Source organism: Triticum dicoccoides, chromosome 2B, assembly GCF_002162155.2.
Source record: "Triticum dicoccoides isolate Atlit2015 ecotype Zavitan chromosome 2B, WEW_v2.0, whole genome shotgun sequence".
NCBI classification, from domain to species: domain Eukaryota; kingdom Viridiplantae; phylum Streptophyta; class Magnoliopsida; order Poales; family Poaceae; genus Triticum; species Triticum dicoccoides.
The window spans coordinates 594,453,902-594,477,244 of NC_041383.1; positions in this window are offsets into that span (position 1 = coordinate 594,453,902).

The window sequence follows — 23,343 nt, forward strand, 5'->3', positions numbered from 1 at the left end:
GTGAACCTTGCATATTATGAGAGAAAAGGCATTAGAATTACTCCAAAAAACATTATTATGCAATAAAACAACATAAATAACAGTAGGTAAACATGATGCAAAATAGACGTATCAACTCCCCTAAGCTTAGACCTCGCTTGTCCTCAAGCGAAAACCAAAATCGAAAAACATGTCCACATGCTTTGAGAGAGAGGTGTCGATACAAACAAAATACGGACATAGAAGCATCATGTAACTTATTATGACAACAACAAACTTTAACTTAAAACTTTTATCATATACTTCTCATGAGCAAGTAAAAATTCATCACAACATCGAAGTATAAAGTATAAACGCTATTGGAAACCAACAAACTATGTTCTCAGTCAACTTTGCAACTACAATTTATCATCTTTTCAGGAAAGGGTCACGTATCGGAGCCTTTAGGAAAATCCACATACTCAACCATCATATATATAGTCTTCTATGATTGCTAACACTCACCGCATACACATGAGCAAAACGTTTCAACCGGACACATAGAAAGGTAGGAGCTTATAGTTTCGCCTCCCAGTGTATTCACCTCAAGGTTGATGTCAACAATAATAACTTATGCTAGCCATATTCAGCTGGATATATGGGCCTAGATCTTTCCTCACCACATGATGCTTGCCAAAAGAGAAAATAAAAAGGAATAAAGAGAAGAACTTTGACTCTTGCAAGAAAGTAAATACATGAAAGTAAAATATAGGCCGTTCACAGAGGGAATCACAGGTTGCCATGCGCTTTTTCTTTGTATGCTCAACCCCTTAGTGCAAGAGAATGTCATGTTATATTGCCCCTTATGATGGCAACCTTTATTATGCAGTCTGTCGCTTTTATTCTTCGCCATCACAAGTTCGTACAACGCTCAATTTTCTCTTACACTAAATGATCTAACACATTTAGAAGCAATTTTTATTGCCTTATTGCACCGATGACAACTTACTTGAAGGATCTTACTCAATCCATAGGTAGGTATGGTGGACTCCCAAAACAAGATTTGGGTTTAAGGGTTTTGGATGCACAAGTACTATCTCTACTTAGTGCGGATTTTTTGGCTAGCAAAGATGGGGGGCAAACACCACATGTTGAAGGATCTATGACAATATAGCTTCTATGTGAATATGAACAAACATAAATCATTATGTTGTCTTCCTTGTCCAACGTCAACAATTTTGGCATATAATATTTTAATTGGTGCTCAATTTCACAAAAGATTTCCAAGATAATATATTTGCATGTGAATCTTCTCTTTCCTTATTAAGTCTTTCATGAGTTGCATCGTTGACCAATGCTATGTTTGTCAATCTACAATAAAATTTTCTACTTATACTTTTCTTTGTGTGATGTCATTACTTACCATAAGATTAGCATATGATCCTTTTCATTTATTCCTTTCTTTTTATTGAAACATGAAAGTAAAGAAAGCAAAACTCAAACTAAACTTTATTATATATCTTGCACACGATTACAAAGATAGATTACTAAGGAAACTTTCAAAATAAAGGATCGAACTAAACTTTTATTCATCTAAAGCAAAAGATAACTATGGATCGAACTAAGATAAGTAAAGGCAAAAGATAGTGGAGGTGATACGATACCAGGCACCTCCTCCAAGCTTGGCGAACGCCAAGGGGAGTGCCCATACCCGATACTCAATTTTCTTTTGGTGATGAAGAAGGAGATGGCGGTGATGAAGTGGTAGCGATCTTGTCCAATATATCTCTAAGTGCCTCCCTTAAACTGTGAATCTCCCAAAGAGCTTGGTGAAGCAACTCGGTGTTCTTCTTTACTTCAGCCATGATATGCTTATTTTTTGGACCCCAAGAGTTTGTTCCTGCATCACTTTCTCTTGGACGAGATATGTCCCAATTGGACGGTATATGCACACGAGGAGTGTTTTCGAACCCATAGTTATGAATAAAATTGTGAAAATTGTTATGATGTAACCTGTGTAAAGACCTCCTGGAAGGGAGTTCTTCTTGTACTTCAGAGCTCTCTCGATTGTTTGATGATCTCATGGCTTGATGAGGATTAGGACGGGTAGAGATACCAGCTAGTGTGCCTCTCTCGGAAGCCGGAGGGTGAACTCCAAGGGAATTCCCTTCATCTTCCTCCATAGCAACCTCCTGAACTCTCTCCCCCTCTAGCTCCTCCTGCAGCAACCCCGCATTGTCTTCTCCATTGTTGGAAGAGGGGGAAGACATGATGCTTGGCTTAACAGATTTGACAAAAAACAGCAAGAAAAGAAACCATGAGATTTCTCCGCGATATGGAGGTTAATAGGTTCGGGGGGTATATAAAGATTTTTTATCTTGGAGACAAGCAAACGGAAGAAAAACGGAGTCCGGAAGGTACCCGAGGTGGGCACAACACCTGGGCGTGCCTGGCAGGCCAGGCGGCCTGGTGTCTTGTGCCCACTAGGGGTAGCTTCCTGGTTGTTTCTTAGTTTCCTAATTTTCTAAATATTCCAAAGCTGACAAAAAATATTTTTATGGATATTTTGGAATTCGTTTACTTACCGTATCACATACCTCCTCTTTTTCACGATTCTGGAGTGTTCCGAAAGGTTTCTTTTATGTGTTCCTACGATGTCATAGTTTGGGTAATATTGCTTTCAACATTAATGGGCGTACCTTAGATATAATGTTTTATTCGTTGCCCATTAACAATCTTCGGGTTAGCGCCTTCGTCATTATTTATTTTGATAGCTCCAGATCGATAAAACTCCTCGATAACATAGGGTCCTTCCCATTTGGAGAGGAGTCTTCCTGCAAAGAATCTAAAACGAGAGTTGAACAAAAGAACATATTCTCCAACTTTGAACTCATGCTTTTGGATTATTTTATCATGCCATCTTTTAAATTTTTCTTTGAATAACTTTGCATTTTCATAATCTTGGGTTCTCCATTCATCTAATGAGCTAATATCAAATAACCTCTTCTCACCAGCAAGTTTGAAATCATAGTTGAGTTATTTAATTTCCCAATATGCTTTATGTTCTAACTCAAGAGGCAAATGACAAGCTTTTCCATAAACCATTTTATAAGGAGACATACACATAGGATTTTTATATGTTGTTCTATAAGTCCAAAGTGCATCATCTAATTTCTTAGACCAATTCTTCTGGGGCCTATTGACAGTCTTTTGTAAAGTTAATTTTATTTCTCTATTGCTAAGTTCAACTTGACCACTAGACTGAGGATGATAGGATGATGCAATTCTATGGTTAACATCATACTTGGCAAGCATTTTATGGAAAGCGCCATGTATAAAGTGTGAACCACCATCAGTCATTAAATATCTAGGGACTCCAAACCTTGGGAAAATAACTTCCTTAAGAATTTTAATAGAGGTGTTGTGATCAGCACTACTGGTTGGAATAGCTTCTCCCACTTAGTAACATAATCAACAACAACCAAAATATGAGTATACCCATTAGAAGAAGCAAAAGGTCCCATGAAATCAAATCCCCAAACATCAAATGGTTTAATAGCAAGTGAATAATTCATAGGCATTTCTTGACGCTTACCGATATTACCTATTCTTTGACATTCATCGCAAGATAAGACGAACTTACGGGCATCCTTGAAGAGAGTAGGCTAATAAAAACCAGATTGCAATACCTTATGAGCAGTTCTGTCTCCCGCATGATGTCCTCCATAAGCTTAGAGTGACATTTCCGTAGGATTTGTTCATGTTCATGCTTAGGTACACAACATCTAATAATACCATTTACTCCTTTATAAAGATGTGGGTCATCCCAAAAGTAATGTCTTAAATCATAGAAGAATTTTTTCTTTTATTGGTATGTAAAGCTAGGTGGTATGTATTTAGCAACAATATAATTAGCATAGTCAGCATACCAAGGAGTGCTAAGAGAAACATTTATTGCAGCTAACTGTTCATCAGGAAAGCTATCATTAATAGGTTGTGGGTCAGCAAGAGTATTTTCAAGCCTAGACATGCTATCAACTATGGGGTTCTCCGCTCCTTTTCTATTAGTGATATGCAGATCAAATTCTTGTAGTAGAAGAACCCACCTAATGAGTCTAGGTTTAGCATCTTTCTTTTCCATAAGATATTTTATAGCAGCATGATCAGTGTGAATAGTCACTTTGGAATCAACAATGTAGGATCTAAATTTATCACAAGCAAATACCACTACTAAGAATTCTTTTTCAGTAATAGCATAGTTTCATTGAGCACTATCTAAAGTTTTACTAGCATAGTGGACAACATTTCGTTTCTTATCAACTCTTTGTCCTAGAATAGCACCAACAACATAATCACTAGCATCCCACATAATTTCAAAAGGCAAGTTCCAATTAGGTGGTTCAACAATAGGTGCAGAAATTAAGGCTTTATTTAGTGTTTCGAAGGCTTCGAAACAATCATCATCAAAAACAAAAGGAATATCCTTTTGCAAAAGATTTGTAAGAGGCCTAGAAATTTTAGAAAAGTATTTGATAAATCTCCTATAGAAACCAGCATGACCAAGGAAACTACGAATACCTTTGATATCTTTAGGACATGGCATTTTCTCATTTGCATCAACCTTGGCTTTATCCACTTGAATACCTCTTTTAGAAATTTTATGGCCCAAAACAATACCTTCGTCAACAATAAAGTGGCACTTCTCCCAATTCAAGACCAGATTTGTTTGCTCACATCTCTGCAAAACTCGATCCAGATTGCTTAAACAATCATCAAAAGACTTCCCATAAACAGAAAAGTCATCCATGAAAACCTCAACAATCTTTTCACAAAAATCAGAGAATATAGTAGTCATGCATCTTTGAAAGGTAGCAGGTGCATTGCATAAACCAAAAGGCATACGTCTATAAGCAGAAGTTCCAAAAGGACAAGTAGAAGTGTTATTTTCTTGATCAGGTTGAGAAACAGGTATTTGTGAAAAACCAGAATATCCATCAAGGAAGCAAAAAATGTGTGTGCTTAGATAATCTTTCTAGCATTTGATCAATAAAAGGCAGAGGGTAATGATCTTTTCTAGTTGCTTTGTTTAATTTTTATCAATTACCATTCTATAGCTTGTGACAATTATTTGTGGAATAAGTTCATTCTTATCATTAGGAACAACAGTAATACCTCCTTTCTTAGGGAGACAATGAACATGGCTTACCCATCTACTATCAACTATAGGATAGATAATACCTGCTTCCAGAAGTTTCAATATTTTCATTCTTACCACTTCTTTCATCTTTGGATTTAACCGACGTTGGTGATCAACAACGGGTTTAGCATCAGGTTCCATATTAATCTTGTGCTGGCATAAAGTGGGACTAATGCCCTTAAGATCATCAAGAGTATATCCAATAGCAGCTCGGTGCTTCCTTAGAACTTTCAATAATCTTTTTCTTCATGTTCTGAAAGGTTAGCACTAATAATAACAAGATATATCTTTTTATCATCAAGATAAGCATATTTCAAAGTGGCTGGCAATTGTTTTAATTCAAACACAGGATCACCTTTAGGTGGAGGAGGACCTCCTAGAGTTTCAATAGGCAGATTGTGTTTAAGCAGAGGTTGTTATTCGAACAAGATTCTATCTATTTCATTTCTTTCGTGCATATACAAATCATCTTCATGGTCTAGCAAATACTGTTCTAAAGGATCAGTAGGAGATACAACAATAGAAGCAAGACCAATTATCTCAACCTTACTAGGCAATCTTTATTATGATGCTTTCTACTAAACTTAGAAAAATTAAACTCATGAGACTCATCACCAAAACTAACACCGATAGTTTGTTTCTCACAAACTATTTTAGCATTAACGGTGTTCAAGAAAGGTCTACCAAAGATAATGGGACAAAAGTCATCTTGTGGGGAACCAAGAACAAGAAAATCAGTAGGGTATTTTATTTTCCCACACAAGACTTCAACATCTCTAACAATCTCAATTGGTGATATAGTATCTCTATTGGCAAGCTTAATACTAACATCTATGTCTTTTATCTCAGCGGGGGCTATGCCATTCATAATTTCTTGATATAAGGTAAAAGGAATGGCACTCACGCTAGCACCTATATCACATAAACCATGATAACAGTGATCTCCTATCTTAACTGAGACAACAGGCATGCCAACAACAGGTCTATGTTTATCTTTTTCATCGGGTTTGGCAATTCTAGCAGCTTCATCATAGAAGTAAATAACATGCCCATCAATATTATCGACCAAGAGATCTTTAAGCATAGCAACACTAGGTACTACTTTGATGTGTTCAGCTAGTTTAGGTGTTCTAATATAACTTTTGTTGACCACAGTTGAAACTTTAGCATGTTCCTTCATCCTAACAGGGAAAGGTGGGTTTTCAATATAAGCAGTGGGAACAACCGGATCAACATTATAAATGATAGTTTCATCTTTAGATTTTACCAGTTCTTTAATTTCTTATTTAATTGGTGGGTGATATTTGAACTACTTCTCTTTAGGAAGATCAACATGAGTAGTAAAAGATTCACAAAAGGAAGCTACTATCTCAGAGTCGAGTCCATATTTAGTGCTAAACTTTTGAAAAGCATCGGCATTCATAAAAGATTTAACACAATCAAACTTAGGCTCAATACCTGACTCTTTACCTTCGTCGAGTTCCCAATCTTCAGAGTTGCGTTTAATTCTTTCTAAAAGATCCCACCGGAATTCAATAGTCTTCTTCATAAAAGAACCAGTACAAGAAGTATCGAGCATGGATTGATCATTACGAGAAAGCCGAGCATAAAAATTCTGAACAATAATTTCTCTTGAGAGCTCATGATTGGGGCATGAATATAACATTGACTTAAGCCTGCCCCAAGCTAGAGCGATACTTTCTCCTTCACGAGGCCAAAATATATATATATATAATCCTAATCACGATGAACTAAATGCATAGGATAATTTTTTTGATGGAATTCCAATTTCAATCGATTCCAGTTCCAAGATCCAATATCATCCTATAGCCTATACCATGTCAATGTCTTTCCCTTCAAAGATAAAGGGAAAACCTTCTTTTTAGCTTCATTTCCGGGTAAACCTGCGAGCTTAAACAATCCACAAATTTCATCCACATATATCAAGTGCATATCAGGATGTTCGGTTCCATCTCCTACATAAGGATTAGCTAGCAGTTGTTCTACCATACCTGAAGGAATTTTGTATTCAATATTTTCAGTAGGCTCAGTATGTTGAGGGGCAACTAATTGTGGTTCCGGTTGAGGTGAAGATACCCCGAACAAACCCCTCAAAGGATTGTTTTCCATAGTAACAAGTGACAATAAATTTCAGCACGTAGTAATAATTTTTCTTTACCAATTTCCACTTACCAAGAGCTTTTCACTCCCCGGCAACGGTGCCAGAAAATTGCCTTGATGACCCACAAGTATATGGGATCAATTATAGCTTTTTTGATAAGTAAGAGTGTCGAACCCAACAAGGAGCAGAAGGAAATGACAAGTGGTTTTCAACAAGGTAATGTCTGCAAGTGCTGAAATTATAAGTAACAGAGTAGTTTGATAACAAGATAATTTGTAACGAGCAAGTAACGGTAGTAGTAACAAAAGTGCAGAAAGATAGCCCAATCCTTTTGAGGGAAAGTACAGGCCAAAATGGTCTCTTATGATAAGCAAAGTGTTCTTGAGGGTACACGGAAATTTCATGTAGTCACTTTCATCATGTTGATTCGATTCATGTTCGCTACTTTGATAATTTGGTATGTGGGTGGACCGGTGCTTAGGTGTTGTTCTTACTTGAACAAACCTCCTACTTATGATTAACCCCCTCACAAGCATCCGCAACTACGAGAAAAGTATTAAGAACAAATTCTAACCATAGCATTAAACTTTTGGATCCAATCGGTCCCTTACGAAATAGCGCATAAACTAGGGTTTAAGCTTCTGTCACTCTCGCAACCCATCATCTAATAACTACTCCACAATTCATTACCTTAGGCCCAAATATGGTGAAGTGTCATGTAGTCCATGTTCACATGACACCACTAAGGGAACCACAACATACATATCAAATTCACATGATTACTTGCAACATGATTTCTCCTGTGACCTCAAGAACAAAAGTAACTACTCACAAATGATAATCATGCTCAAGATCAGAGGGGTATTAAATAGCATAACGGATCTTAACATATAATCTTCCACCAAATAAACCATGTAGTAATCAACTACAAGATGTAATCAACACTACTAGTCACCCACAAGCACCAATGTATAGTTCCAGTACAAAGATTGAACACAAGAGATGAACTAGGGTTTGCGAGGAGATGGTGTTGTTGAATATGTTGATGGAGATTGCCCTCCCCAAGATGGGAGAGTTGTTGGTGATGATGACGATGATGATTTCCCCTTCCGGGAAGGAAGTTCCCCCGGCGGAACCGCTCCGTCGGAGGGCAAAAGTGCTCCTGCCCAAGTTCCGCCTCGAGACGGCGGCACTTCATCATGAAAGTCCTCCCCTTATTTTTTTCTAGGTCAAAATGACTTATGTACCAGAAGAGGGGCACTGGAGGTGGGCCGAGGGGAGCACAACCCACCAGGGCGCACCTAGGCTCCCTAGCACGCCCAGGTGGGTTCCCTGTGGTACTTATTGGCTCCAATAATTCTCATTTATTCCATAGAAAATCCTCGTGATGTTTCAGCTCATTTGGAGTTGTGCAGAATAGGTAGCCTCACTTAGCTTTTTTAGGTCCATATTTCCAGCTGTCGGAATTCTCCCCCTTTGTGTGTACCTTGCATATTATGAGAGAAAAGACATTAGAATTACTCCAAAAAGCATTATTATGCAATAAAAAAACATAAATAACAGTAGGTAAACATGATGCAAAATGGACGTATCAGTTAGCCAGAAAAACATGTGCATGTGTGGCAGGGGTAATAACCTCACCCAAGTATATCTCATGCTGAAGCGAAGGCAAAATATTATGAGTAGACATGCATGCAATAAATAGTACTATGCAAATTTCATTTAAATTAGCATAATCAATATTTGAATATCCTAGCAACCAAACAACCAAGCATTCATCATATCAAGTGTCCAAGATGCTTGCCTTGAGCATGCAGAAAAGTTGGGTGTACTTCATAAGCTTTGAAAACATCATCTTCCCTCCACTTTCCTATTTTCAAAATAATGCAAATTTCACATAAAACCATAACAGTATAAAAAGGTACTTTGTAAATTTTTGAAATAAATACTAAAATAAATTAGATGAAATTTGAGGAATAACAGAGAAAAAATAATTCATTTGGAGTTGTGGTTTAGAAACTAGAGGCAGTCAAACTTGTAGTCAAATCTATTTTTAATTAAAACTTAAAAAGAAAACTGTCTGGACTGAAATACGTCTCCCTGTAGGGAAAACACACTATGCTGAATGCTCCGGCGATTTGGACGGAAAAGAATAGAATCCTGACGGATGGGTCCCACCCGTCAGGTTTGAAAATCGTGGGCGAGAATAGAGGGGAGGTGGGGTTGTCACCGGAGGCGATCGACGGTGATCCAGGGGCTGGCGATGGTGCAGGCATGCTCAGGGTGCTCATCTGCATCGCTGGGTGGTGGATTTGGTAGCCGGCGAGCACTATAACGACAACGACATCGACTCCGGCGGACGGCGGCTTCGGGTGATGTGGGATCTCATCGGAGGGACCTCCAAACGTCAAATTGACGCGTGGTCGGACGATGAAACAGATTACGAGCCTACTTGTGAAATTTTGGAGGAGGAGGTGGACGAATGACGTTGACTTCTTCTCAGGAGCAGAGGCGGATCGGGCGGCCGGAGTTGGGGAAGATGACCTCCCCGAGGTCGTTCGATCCCTCTGGAGTGAGATTGCGGATGAGTGAAAACAGTTTGAGTGCTGAACGGGACTCGGGGTGCCCTTTATATAGGCGTGCGAGCATGAACGGAGCGGGGTGGATCATGGCGAACTAAATTCAGCCAGTGGAGGTGGTTAGGGGAGATAGGCATGGATGGTGGTTGTCGGTGTGGCCAATGGAGCCATCTGGAGCCGTCGATGCGCTTGAATCCAAGTGTCAACGCCTTCTCCACAGTTGAGTTCCTGTTCGACCATGGTGGACGGTGGCATCTCCGGTGACTCGCAGGTGGACCCCTGGTGGTTTGGACGGCGTGCAAGCGATGCGGAGGAGGCGACGTGTGCCAGGAAGGTACGGTGGACGGCGCAAGGGGGTGAAGGCGCGTCGGTGGCCGTGGCTAGCTGGCGGCTGCCCATGGCTTGGCCGGCGGCCATTGCGCCGTACTACCACTACTTTGGTGGTGGTGAGAGGCTGGCGGGTGGGCCAGAGCGTCGCCAGGGTCGGTGGCACTTAAGGAGAGGATGAGTGGAGTGCACGACATCCGATTCTTCTGGATTTGATCCCAATCCAATTTTGGTGCACTAAAGGTGTTCGACAAAATGCCAATGCTAGCTAGGCATTTATTGAATTTGAATTTTTTTGTGGTGGCTCTCTGATGCAGTTCTAAGATGCTGTAAAAGTTTCAGAATTGTTGGAGTAGGAGAGATTGGGTTTTGAGCAAGGAATATAAATCTGGCCCAAATTTCATTCAAGTGAAATTTGAAATTTTTGAACCTGAGGATAGAATGTTTTTAAAGAATTTGAATGAGGGTACTGATGTTTTGTTGTGGTAGGATTGCCGAGGCCAGAAGTGCCAAGGAGATCATAGTTCCTTTGCAATTCTATAAGAATCAATAATTGTTGGAGAATTGGATTTATAAATAATTTGAATAATGAAAGGAATTTTGCGTAGGTAGAATGGGGTATGGATTCTGCCATAGGGCAGGGAAGGTGCTTGAGAACACTTTTTGAAATAGAATTTGGGTCTAAAAGGACCCCAGTTTCAAAAAGGGAAACAAACTACACAATTAAAGAAAAATCACTTCCACAATAATTTAAAATATGAAACTTTTTCAGAATATTTCTGAAAATAAAACCATCATATTTAAGCCACGCGAAGATTTTAAAAACTCAAAAGAAAATATTTGAATTATCTTTAGGGCAACAGAAACATTCTAGAGTTTGAAAATACCAAAAAATAATTTTGGGCAATTTCTATAATGGAGTATTTACCACTATATAAAAGAAAATTTAGATGAAATTATTAAGTAGAAAACTTTCAAACCCACAATATTTTTCTAAACTTTCTATATGGAGGGAAGAATTTTAGAAAACAGAAAACAGAAAAGAATCTAAAAATAATAGAAGTCCTAATATAATTCAAAATTTTATTTCTGTCCAAGTTTTACTTAATAAAAAGATGGTTAAAATTTTGGGGTGTTACAGCTAGGAAAACGTTGTTGATACAGTGGCCTTGAAATCGTTGTTCTGAGTCAGAAGACGCTGGTGGCAGCGATCTAAAACAAAGATGGCCGCCCGAAGAAGAAGGCTACAATGAGGGTTGTCTGACCACCTCAAATATAGCCACCCTGATCCGTATAGACCTAACTTCACAAGCTCCCCGACGAAGTGGAAACTAGTCAAACATCACTGGTTGGAGAAGGATTCATAGGACAAAGCCACAAAGCGACGTAGTCCACTCCGCTATAAGACGCATTTGAAGACCACATGCATACCACGAAGACACGATTAGATTCACCACTACAATAGAGCAACCACCAAACAATCCTTCGCCCCTACTCTGTGTTGAGACGAGACTAATGTCGATGAGTCAAAGAAACCTTATTCTTGATCTGCACAATGCTGCAATTGCCACTACAACATCGCCGTTGGGGAATAAAATTCTAGCCCTAAAATACTCAATTACATTGTCGTAACACAGGTCCTAGGTCTCCACCATCTCAATGCCGCCTGCTGAGGTGGAGGAGACCCATGGCTTCACTTGCGGGAACGGGTTGAGCAGCGACTGTTTAGAGTTTTTCTAGAAGGGCGCGGCTGAGAAAAAGCTTTACAAGACTAAACAATTGCATGCTGAGTCGGAAATTCACAGGGGCACGCAGGTGCGGAAGCATGCACCTGCCCAGCTCTACCCGATCCTCAAAGCAGTCGAATCGCGCACGAGTGCACAATAAGTTTTAAGTTTCAATCTTTGAAACTTATGACTTTCCATGGCGGCAGACATGATGAGTGTGTCAGCGTCGCACATGGAGACGGACGTTGGATGGTCGGACCTATTGAAAGGATCGATATGGTTTACTAGAGGAGGGGTGAATAGGCAACCACCAATTTTTAGCTTTTCTTAACAAATTAGGCTAAGCACAAAGTAGGTTGTCTAGAAGTGCAACTATGTTGGCAACCTATATGATGCTAACAACAATGATAACACAAGCAAGCAAGATATATGACACAAGTAAAGATTGCTCAAGGTAAAGGTAAGAGATAACCACGTGTGGAACCGGTAGATACGAGGATGTGTTAACGAAGTTCCTTACCTTTGAGGGGAAGTACGTCTGCACTTGGAGCGGTGTGGAGGCACAGTGCTCCCCAAGAAGCCACCAGGGCCACCGTATTCTCCTCATGCCCTCACACAATGCGAGATGTCGTGATTCCACTAGTGGTGCCCTTGAAGGTGGCAACCAGACCTTTACAAACAAGGTTGGGGCTCTCTCCACAACCGAATTGGAGGCTCCCAACGATACCACAAAGCTTCACCACAATGGAATTGTGGCTTCGAGGTGACCTCGACCATCTAGAGTGCTCAAACACTCAAGAGTAAAAAAAATCCACACAAGAAAGTATGGGGGAATCAAATATCCTTTGGTGGAAGTGTAGATCTAGGTCCCATCTTTCAATCCCTAGCAAATCAACAAGTTTGAGTGGCTAAGGAGAGAGATAGGGCAAGAAAGATTGAAGGGCATTAATGGAGGAGAGAGAGAGGCAAGAGGTAAAAAGGTAGGTGGAAGAAACCCCCTTTATATAGGCACCCCCATTATCCAACCGTTACAACAGTTTTTACACTGCAGCGGTACAACCGCTCATGATCTCGGTACAACCGGGATTCACGGGTATGCTGCAGAAAACCCACAAGCGGTACAACCGGTTGCATGAGCGGTAGTACCGGTTAACAAAGAGTAACCGGACTAATCGCTCAACAACCGCCTTGAAACAGAAGGGAGTCACCCCTATGGGCGGTGGTTGGGCGGTCGTTACACTAGAACTACCGCCTGGCCCTGGAACCGGAGGTGGCTAAGTCCTGAGCGGTAGAACCGCTCCGGACATCGGTAGTACCGGTTAGCGGAGCATAATCGGGAGAACCGAGCCACCACTGCCCAAGGACCGCCGCATCACAAAACCAAGTCCGGTGGTTGGGTGGTACGTAGCTGGTACAACCGCCCGTGAAGCATCTCCTTCCCAAAGCAAAGGCGGTACCACCGCCCGGGGGCAGCGGTACAACCGCTGGGCATGTACCTGGGAGGTGCAACCCCAGGGTATCACCCCTCGGGCGGTGGTTGTGCCGGTATAACAGGGGCAGCTGGTACAATCGCCTAGTGGGCGGTACAACCACTTGGAGGTAAAAACCCTGGATTAGAAGGAAAATGGGGACCTCTCTCTACTCAAATGGTGGGAGCGGTGGGTGAAGAGAAATGTGCACGTGCATTGATTCACCCAATACCTTCTGATGTGGATTCCCTCTTAATAGACGGGTTTCCTACGACCAAAGAAATAAAACACGTAGAAAACACCGTCTTCGATCTTTTCCGTCCAGAGGGAATGTCTTGCACCTAATCATAGAGTACCTAAAGAACTTGGCACATGATTAGACCATCAAGAGAGTTGTCATCATCACCCAAAACACAAAGATGGGAAACGCCCTAACAATCTCCCCCTTTTTGGTGGATGATGACAACCACAAGATTTGCATAGGAGGTCTAGAAACTATAGACGGGCTCCCCCTAGATGTGTGCGCTATTTGGATTTGCTTTTGGAATGCAAAGTCACACATTAGGATCAAATCTCCCCCTAGATTTTATAGACCAACCACTATGAATAAGCATAAAAGATAGTTAGTAATCATACATAAGAACGTAAGGCATAAATGCAGCTACGATAGCATAGAACACATGTCTCATACCATGCAGAGTCTCCCACCACAAGGTCCAAAGCCTAAAAAGAAAGCAACTGGAAGACCAAGTTCAACTCTCAAGACAAAGCAAATAACCAACCCATGCAAATCTCGAGACCTAGTAGATCTCTCTCCCCCTTTGGCATCAAGACACCAAAAAGGAAAAAAAGTGATGCTAACGCCCAGAGCTTAGTAGATCTCGTCTGACCCCTCGATCTCATCTGAATCATGATCTTTAGACTCCTCATCGTCCTCCATGATATCATCAACAACAGCTCAAGTGGAGGTAGTGGGATGGCCAGATGACTCAGCCTCATCATTAGTCCATGTGCTATGCACAGAAATCCACTTGTCCTCTGGAGTGATGCTCTTCTCGGATCCACTTTGCACAGGCATGTTGAGATGCTTCATCATGGCAATCTGACGGCATCGAGCATCCTTCTCATTAGCATGTGACTCATACAACATCTTTTGAATGTGTGACTGAAGGCTGTCTTCTTCACTTTAGCTGTGAGCTTGGTCACCCATGATGGCTTGGCACCAGCCTCCATCTCGAAATCCTCATCATCCGAAGTGGCATAAATGTCCTCGGGATCATCAGCAGGGAAGCGGGGCTCGGAATGCTTCTTCTTCTTGAGCTGCTTGACCTCATGCATGGTGAGATTATCAGGCAAAGTGAGAGGCTCTCCAGGACATTGAACAACCCAAACTGAGTTCAAAAAGCACATGACAAAAGGTGCATAGATGGCAACCTTTTTGTAGATGACCATGCTATACATCTCCTCCCAAAGCCACTTGGATACATCAAACGTAGCACTAGATCTCACTTTACTCTTCATAGCAACCAGCAAGTCAACTAGGTACCCATAAATCTCATCCTGATTTCCAACCTTGGGCAGAAGCACATTATGAAACACATGATGCATAATAGCATAAACCTTCTCAGGATCCTTAAACTCACCAACAATGCCTCACCCACGAATGTACAGAGGAGCTAGCTTCTCCTTAGGCATAGAGTGGGGACAGTCTTGAGGATGAATGCCACATTCCCGGTGAGACCGGTATCATCATAGCCAAGAGCGTTGCAGAAAGCTCTCCAGGGCACTTGAAACAACTCATCATGGCACATGAAAGAGAGAGTGCGAGCATCATCTGCACCAAAATGAACGGTTGCATAAAACTGATGAATAAGCTGAACATCAAAGTCGCAGTTGATAGACATGAGCTTGACTAAGTCAAACTCCTCACAGAGAGCCAAAGCCTCTTCAAAGTACTCCAAGTTATTCCTCCAGTGATCAAGGACAATGGCACAGTGCTTTGTATACCGATTCTTGTGATGCTCAAACAGCTCATGGACAATCCTTACTTGCATCTCATTCCAAAACTGAATAGTGGTCCAACGGGCCTCAACTCGCACTTCATATGGATTTCTCTTCCGAAAGGCTTCCTAGTCCTTGGCCTTCCACTTGTGCATAGGAAGAGCAACCTTTTGCTTGGCAGCAATAGACTTGTCACGGCGAGTGGGTTTAGAGGGAACCACAACCTCCTCTTCCTCTTCAGACTCAGCAGGACGCTTGCATCTTCGAGCCCGCTTCTTGGTCTTAGTACGAGGAGCAGAACGAGAACCAGAGCCACCTGCACACACACACACACACGGGAAGCACAGAAGAGACCCAACAAAGATGACATGATTGCACACAAGATCAAAATAATATATTGCTTGTGAGTCAGAGAAAGTAAAATAGTGCCACTTGGTTTAGGAATCCTGGTTGTACCGGTTCTCCAACAAGTGGAACTTCCGAAACAGTTGTTCAGCCCATAAGGGTGGTAAAACCGCTGGAAGCAAGCAGTACCACCCATGGGGGATGCTACCTCTTGAGCATGTGCTAGTTTTCCCTTGAAGAGGAAAGGGTGATGCAGCAAAGTAGCGTAAGTATTTCCCTCAGTTTTGAGAACCAAGGTATCAATCCAGTAGGAGACGACACACAAGTCACCTAGTACCTGCACAAACAATCAAGAACCTTGCAACCAACGCGATAAAGGGGTTGTCAATCCCTTCATGGTCACTCGCAAAAGTGAGATCTGATAGAGATAATAAAGTAAATATTTTTGGTATTTTTGTTGTATATATTGGAAAGTAAAGATTGCAAAATAGTAAATGAGTTGCGATGTAAATAAAAGATATGTAATATAATAAGAAAGAGACCCGGAGGCCATAGGTTTCACTAGTGGCTTCTCTCAAGATAGCATGTATTACGGTGGGCGAACAAATTACTGTCGAGCAATTGATAGAAGAGTGCATAATTACGAAGATATCTAAGGCAATGATCAGGAACATAGGCATCATGTCCGTGTCAAGTAGACCAAAACGATTCTGCATCTACTACTATTACTCCACACATCAACCGCTATCCAGCATGCATCTAGAGTATTAAGTTCATAAGAACGGAGTAACACATTAAGCAAGATGACATGATGTAGAGGGATAAACTCAAGCAATATGATATAAACCCCATCTTTTTATCCTCGATGGCAATAATACAATACGTGCCTTGCTGCCCCTACTGTCACTGGGAAAGGACACAACAAGATTGAACCCAAAGCTAAGCACTTCTCCCATTGCAAGAAAGATCAATGTAGTAGGCCAACTAAACCAATAATTCGAAGAGACTTGCAAAGATATCAAATCATGCATATAAGAATTCATAGAAGAACCAAATAATATTCATAGATAATCTTGTTCATAAATGCACAATTCATCAGATCTCAACAAACACATCACAAAAGAATATTACATCAAATAGATCTCCAAGAACATCGAGGAGAACTTTGTATTGAGAATCAAAGAGAGAGAAGAATCCATCTAGCTAATAACTATGGACCCGAAGGTCCGTGGTAAACTACTCATGCTTCATCGGAGAGGCAATGGTGTTGATGTAGAAGCCCTCTATGATTGATTCCCCCTCCGGCAGATCGCCGGAAAAGGCCCCAAGATGGTATCTCACGAGTACAGAAGGTTGCGACAGTGGAAAATAGGTTTCGTGGCTCCCCCTGATGTTTCTAGGGTATAAGAATATATATAGGCGAAAGAAGTACATCGGTGGAGCTACGAGGGGCCCACGAGGGTGGGGGCGCACCTACCCCCTGGGCGCGCCCTCCTGCCTCGTGGCCTCCTCGTGGAGTCCCAGACTTCTACTCCAAGTCTTCTGGATTGCTTTTGGTCCAAGAAAGATCCTCGCGAAGGTTTCATTCCGTTTGGACTCTGTTTGGTATTCCTTTTCTGTAAAACACTAAAATAGGCAAAAAAACCAGAAACTAGCACTGGGCCTCCGGTTAATAGGTTAGTCCCAAAAATAATATAAAATAGCATATTAAAGCCCATTAAACATCCAAAATAGATAATATAATAGCATGGAACAATCAAAAATTATAGATACGCTGGAGACGTATTAGGGGAACGAGAGCCTATGGATTCAAATCAAACTAGCACTATTCTATGTTCTAAGGACTCACAAATAATAGTAGGAGAAAATATAGATCTCTTCCACCCAATAGTTTGGACAACAAATGCGGGATATCAAGAAATTCCATAAGGAGATGGATTCAAGGAAGGAAACCCTAGAAAAGAGAAGAGAGGCATTACCGGCATCCATGGGAAGATATCGGAAGGGAGGGGGTCTCCACGGAGCAGATCCAAGGAGGGCCCATGGATCTGGAGCGCCGGAGAGCAGTCCGAGGCGAGGGCGAGGGCAAGTGGTGGCTAGGCAGGCAAGGGGAACGAGAACAAAGGGAGGAAGAAGATATGTCTTTGGACTGACCCCTTTATATACCCACAGACCGCGAAGCGGTTATACCGCTCTGAAGAGTGGTTGTACCGCTCCCTGGGACATACCAGTGTTTGTGAGAGGTACTTCTGATGCCTGGGAGGTGGCGGTAGTACCGCCTAAAACCGAGAGGTAGTACCGGCCAGGAGCTCAACCTGGGGACCCAGCAGTAGAACCTCATAGACTACCCTGGTGGAACCCCTGGGTCGATACAACTGAATGTCCTAGTGGTTGAACCGCCATGGGCACCGGTTGTACCGCCCAGTCAACATCACCCACACCATGACCAACTTGTGTGCAATAGGGGTAGATGGTTTAAGGGGAGGAAAGGCTAAAGGCTTGGGATGGAAACAAGTCACTGGAATAGGGCAAAGTAACCTCCAAGAGTGCAAGAAGCAAACAAGAGAAGACCACAACTTGGAGGTCACAAACACCTAGGACCTACAAAATCTAGCAAGAGCGAACAAGATCCAAAGAAACCAACCCTTTTAAGGAGAAAAAGGGGCAGTAGCCAAAGCCACCTATGTTTGAGTCAATTGGCATGGCACCGCGAAGATTTTACCCTTGGGCCCATGACCAAAACTGATCTTTGAAGCACAAGTACCATAAAAAATGGCTCATGTGAAAGACTTGATCAATTTATGCATAATGGGGGAGGGAAAGTTCATTGAGAGAACAACACCCCCCTATGTCCATGCCTGCATCTAGAACAAGATTCAGTGATTAGTGCGGTGGGGTGTGCCTAGACTCAGGCCAAATTGCTCGAATCAATGATATTTAGCTCATGCCTTAACTCGCAAAATCTTGCTTCATCTAGGGGCTTGGTGAAAATATCCGCTAATTGCTCTTGAGTGTTGATGTAGATGATCTCAATATCTCCGCGCTTGATATGGTCTCGAATGAAACGATGACGAATCTCAATGTGCTTCATCTTGCTATGTTGCACCGGATTGTGAGAAATCTTGATAGCACTTTCATTGTCACATAGAAGAGGAACTTTGTCACAAGTGACACCGTAATCCTTTAAAGTTTGCCTCATCCATAGAAATTGTGCAAAACAACTTGTGGCGGCTACATATTCTGCCTCGGTGGAACAGAGAGACACACAATTTTGCTTCTTCAAAGACCAACTCACCAAAGAGCGATCAAGGAATTGGCACCCTCCGGAAGTTGACTTCCTCTCCACACAATCTCCCGCCCAATCTGAGTCTGAATAACCCATGAGATCAAAGCTTGCTCATTTGGGGTACCATAAGCCAAAGTTTGGGGGTATGATCCAAATATCTAAAGATTCACTTTAACCGCCATATAATGGCTTTCCTTAGGTGCGGCTTGAAACCATGCACAAATTCCCACACTCAACATGATATCCGGTCTAGATGCACAAAGGTAAGGCAAGGATCCAATCATGGAGCGATATACCTTTTGATCCAGCACTTTACCATTGGGATCACTGTCGCATTTGGTGGGCATGGGGAACATGACGGGCTTGACATCATCTAGCTTGAATCTCTTGAGCATGTCTTGGGTATACTTGGCTTGGTTGATGAAAGTTCCTTCTCTTCTTTGCTCGACTTCGAACCCAAGGAAGAACTTCAACTCTCCCATCATAGACATCTCAAACTTCTCAGTCATTAGTGCGGCAAACTCATCATTGAAAGATTTGTTAGGAGAACCAAATATAATATCATCAACATATAGTTGGCATATGAACAAATCCCCTTTGACCCTCTTAGTAAAAAGAGTAGGATTGATTTTCCCAATTTCAAACCCACGATCTTGCAACAACTCAATGAGGTGCTCATACCACGCACGTGGGGCTTGTTTAAGGCCATAGAGCACCTTCTTGAGTTTGTATACATGATTTGGGAGCTTGGGATCCTCGAATCCTGGAGGTTGTTTGACATATACCAACTCATTCGAAGGACCATTAAGAAATGCACTTTTCACATCCATTGTTGCAACTTAAAATCATGATGAGATGCATATGCAAGCAACATGCGAATAGATCAGGACGAGCAACGGGGTCAAAGGTTTCACCGTAGTCGATACTCATGACTTGGGAGTAGCCTGTGCCACCAGTCTTGTCTTGTTTCGAACAACCACACCGTTCACGTCTTGCTTGTTCTTAAAGATCCGTTTGGTCCCAATTACATTGTGTTCCTCCGTTGGCCTTGGCACTTATTCCCAAACTTGGTTGCGCTCGAAGTTGTTGAGTTCATCATGCATGGCTTCAAACCAATCCTCATCATCGAGCGCCTCATGTACCTTTTGGGGTTCAACACACAAAACAAACACGTGATGCTCACAAAAGTTTGACAATTGTCTACGAGTAGTTACCCCTTTTCTCAAGCTTCCAAGAACATTCTCCAAGAGACGTTGTTGATTCTCGAGGTTGGAAGCCACCTTGGCGGCACGGCGCTCCAAAAGCTCTTGATCTTGAGCACCGTCTTGAGCTTGCTCTTGATCTTGAGCTTGCTCTTGATCTTGAGCGAGCTCGGAGGCATGAACTTGATCTTGGGTATCATTTGGTGCATCACCATCTCCACGGGGTTGATATTGCTCATAGGGTTGAGGGCCTTCACTTTGTTCTTTAGAAGCGTGTGGGTATAGTGTAGGTGATGGCTCCACTTGAGTGGAGCATTGTTCTTCTCCTTCGGCCACAAGGGGTTCCTCAATGAGGAGTATTTGACCAATCTCCATTCTTCTTATGGCTTGGGGAAGAGTTTAATCACCTACATCACAAAGACCACCTTGCTCCACTTGGGAGCCGTTATTTTCATCAAACTCCATGTTACACATCTCCTCAATGAGTCTGGTGGACTTATTGAGGACACGTAAGCATGCGAGTTTGTAGCATAACCAACAAATATGCCCTCTTGAGCTCTAGGTTCGAATTTAGACAAACGAACACCTTTCTTGAGAATGAAACAGTTACAACCGAGCACCCGGAAGTACTTGAGGTTGGGCTTATTACCGGTAAGTATCTCATATGGAGTCTTGTTCAAGCCTTTTGCGGAGGTAGATCCTATTGGATGCATGACATGCGGTCTTGATGGCTTCGGCCCAAAAGTTGTACGGAGATTTGAATTCCACGATCATGGTCCTTGTCGTGTCCATCAATGTCCGGTTCTTCCTTTCCACCACACCATTTTGTTGAGGGGTATAGGGTGTGGCATATTGGTGCTTGATCCCCTCATCACTAAGAAACTCATCCAAGGTGTAGTTCTTGAACTCGGTGCCATGTCACTTATAATCATCAAAATCTTTGCTTCATGTTGACGTTGAGCTTCATTTGCAAAGTTGATGACGGTTTGTTGAGTCTCACTCTTCCTCTTGAAGAAGTATACCCATGTATATCTTGAGTAGTCATCCATAATTACCAAGCAATACTTTCTTCCTCCAAGACTATCAAAGGATGGAGGACCAAAGAGATCCATGTGAAGGAGCTCCAAGGGCCTCTTCGAGTAGATGATAATTGAAGGTCGGTGAGCCATTTCATGAAGCTTTCCTTCAATATAAGCACTTCAAGCATAATCTTTGGCAAAACTCACATTTGTTAGTCCACGGACGTGATCCTCTTCGAGGAGACTTTGCAAAGATCTCATATTAACATGGGCTAGTCAGTGATGCCAAAGCCAACCCACATCAATTTCCATTAGGCAAGTCGCGGTCTTAGTGGGTCGCTCCGAAAAGTTCACCACATAGAGACCGTTCTCGACATGACCAACAAAAGCTACTTTAAGAGTCTTGCTCCACAAAAGGGCCACGGTATCAAGATCAAAGAATGTTGCAAAACCCATAAGTGCAAGTTCATGAACGGAGAGCAAATTGTATGCAAGGGACTCAACAAGCATGGCCTTCTCAATAGATAAATCTTGAGAGATTACCACCTTGCAAGTCCCAATACCTTAGATGTAGACACATCACTGAATTGGACATGGGTGGGCATAGATGGAATTGGATGCACATCCACCACCAAGTCCTTGCTCCTAGTCATATGATTTGTTGCACCACTATCAAGCAACCATGACACTCCACCAGAAGCAAACTCCTACAATAGATCAATGCTTGGATTTAGGTACATTCTTGAATGGGTCCTTTGAGGTTAGTACCAAGGGTCTTAGGAACCCAAATAGATCATTCAATGTACTCATAATAAGAACCAGCAAATTTAGCATAAACACGTCCATCACTAGCATGGAATAAAACATAAGAGGGGTTAAAGTCATTGGCTTTGTTGGTAGGGGCGGTTTTGCTCTTTTTGGCATCACCACCCACTTCCTTGTTCTTCTTCTTCTCATGAGTACCCTCGCCCACCTTGAAAAACATTTCCTTGAGTGGAGAGGCTTCTTCTTCGACTTGGGCACAAACCCAAGTCCTTCCTTAGCCACAACTTCCTTTTGATTGCTCAAAATGTCATTGAGGTTCTTGTCACCTTGTATGCAAGAAATAAGGCCTTTCTCTAGTTGTTCCTTCAACTTGTTATTCTCTTCCACAAGATGCACATGCTCACAACAAGAGTTAGTAGCATGGGCATTATCAATTAGAACAAACGGAGGACACGTGGAAATTTACTTGGTTAGCTTCACTTGGAGTTGAACATGAGACTCTTTGAGAGAAGCCTGAACACCCTTCAAGACCTTGTGAGCCTTGTCAAGGGTATCAAACTCTTCCTTGAGTCTATCATGGCCAGCCCCAAGTGCAGCTTTCTCGAATTAAGCACACGAGTAAGAACAATAGCATGATCAAGATTTTTCGCAATTAAGCATGATCAACATTGTGTAACTCCTCAAGAGTCAAACAAAGACCCCGCTCTTCCTCAAGATCAATAGAAAGATCTGCAATCTCATCGTCATAGTCACAACTATTCCCCTCCAACTTGGAGATAGTATGCTCATGAGATTCAATGATATCATTTGCCTCATCAAGTTGTTCCAAGCGAGAAACAAAGTGCTTCTTGGATTCACCCTTGAGCTTACTCAAGAACTTGGTAAACTCATTCTCATGAACATTTACCACCTCACTATCATCAACACAATCTAACAATAAAGGAGTAGTAGTGATGGTGGTTTTGATGTTTGAGGTTACCTTGTTGATACCTTTGGCCATGAGACACTTGGCACTGGTGTTTTTATTGGGGGCACCGAAGAGAGACACCTTGGAGGGGGAATGTGTCAATCGCAATGGTCCTCGTTGCCATTTTGTCTCCACTTGTGTCTTCATCATCGTCATTGGAGGCGTACTCTTCATGTGCCACCAAGCCCTTTGGAGGTGTCTTCTTGGTGAAATTGTTCTTGCTTGGGAAAGACTTGGCATTTTCTTTTGCGAGTGAGTTTGCCACCATTGTCTTCCCTCTTCTCGTAAGGACACTCTGCCACAAAGTGTCTCACATTGTCGCAATTGTATCAAGTCCTTACATGTTGCTTGTTCTTCGAGCTACTTGAGTTGTTCTTGA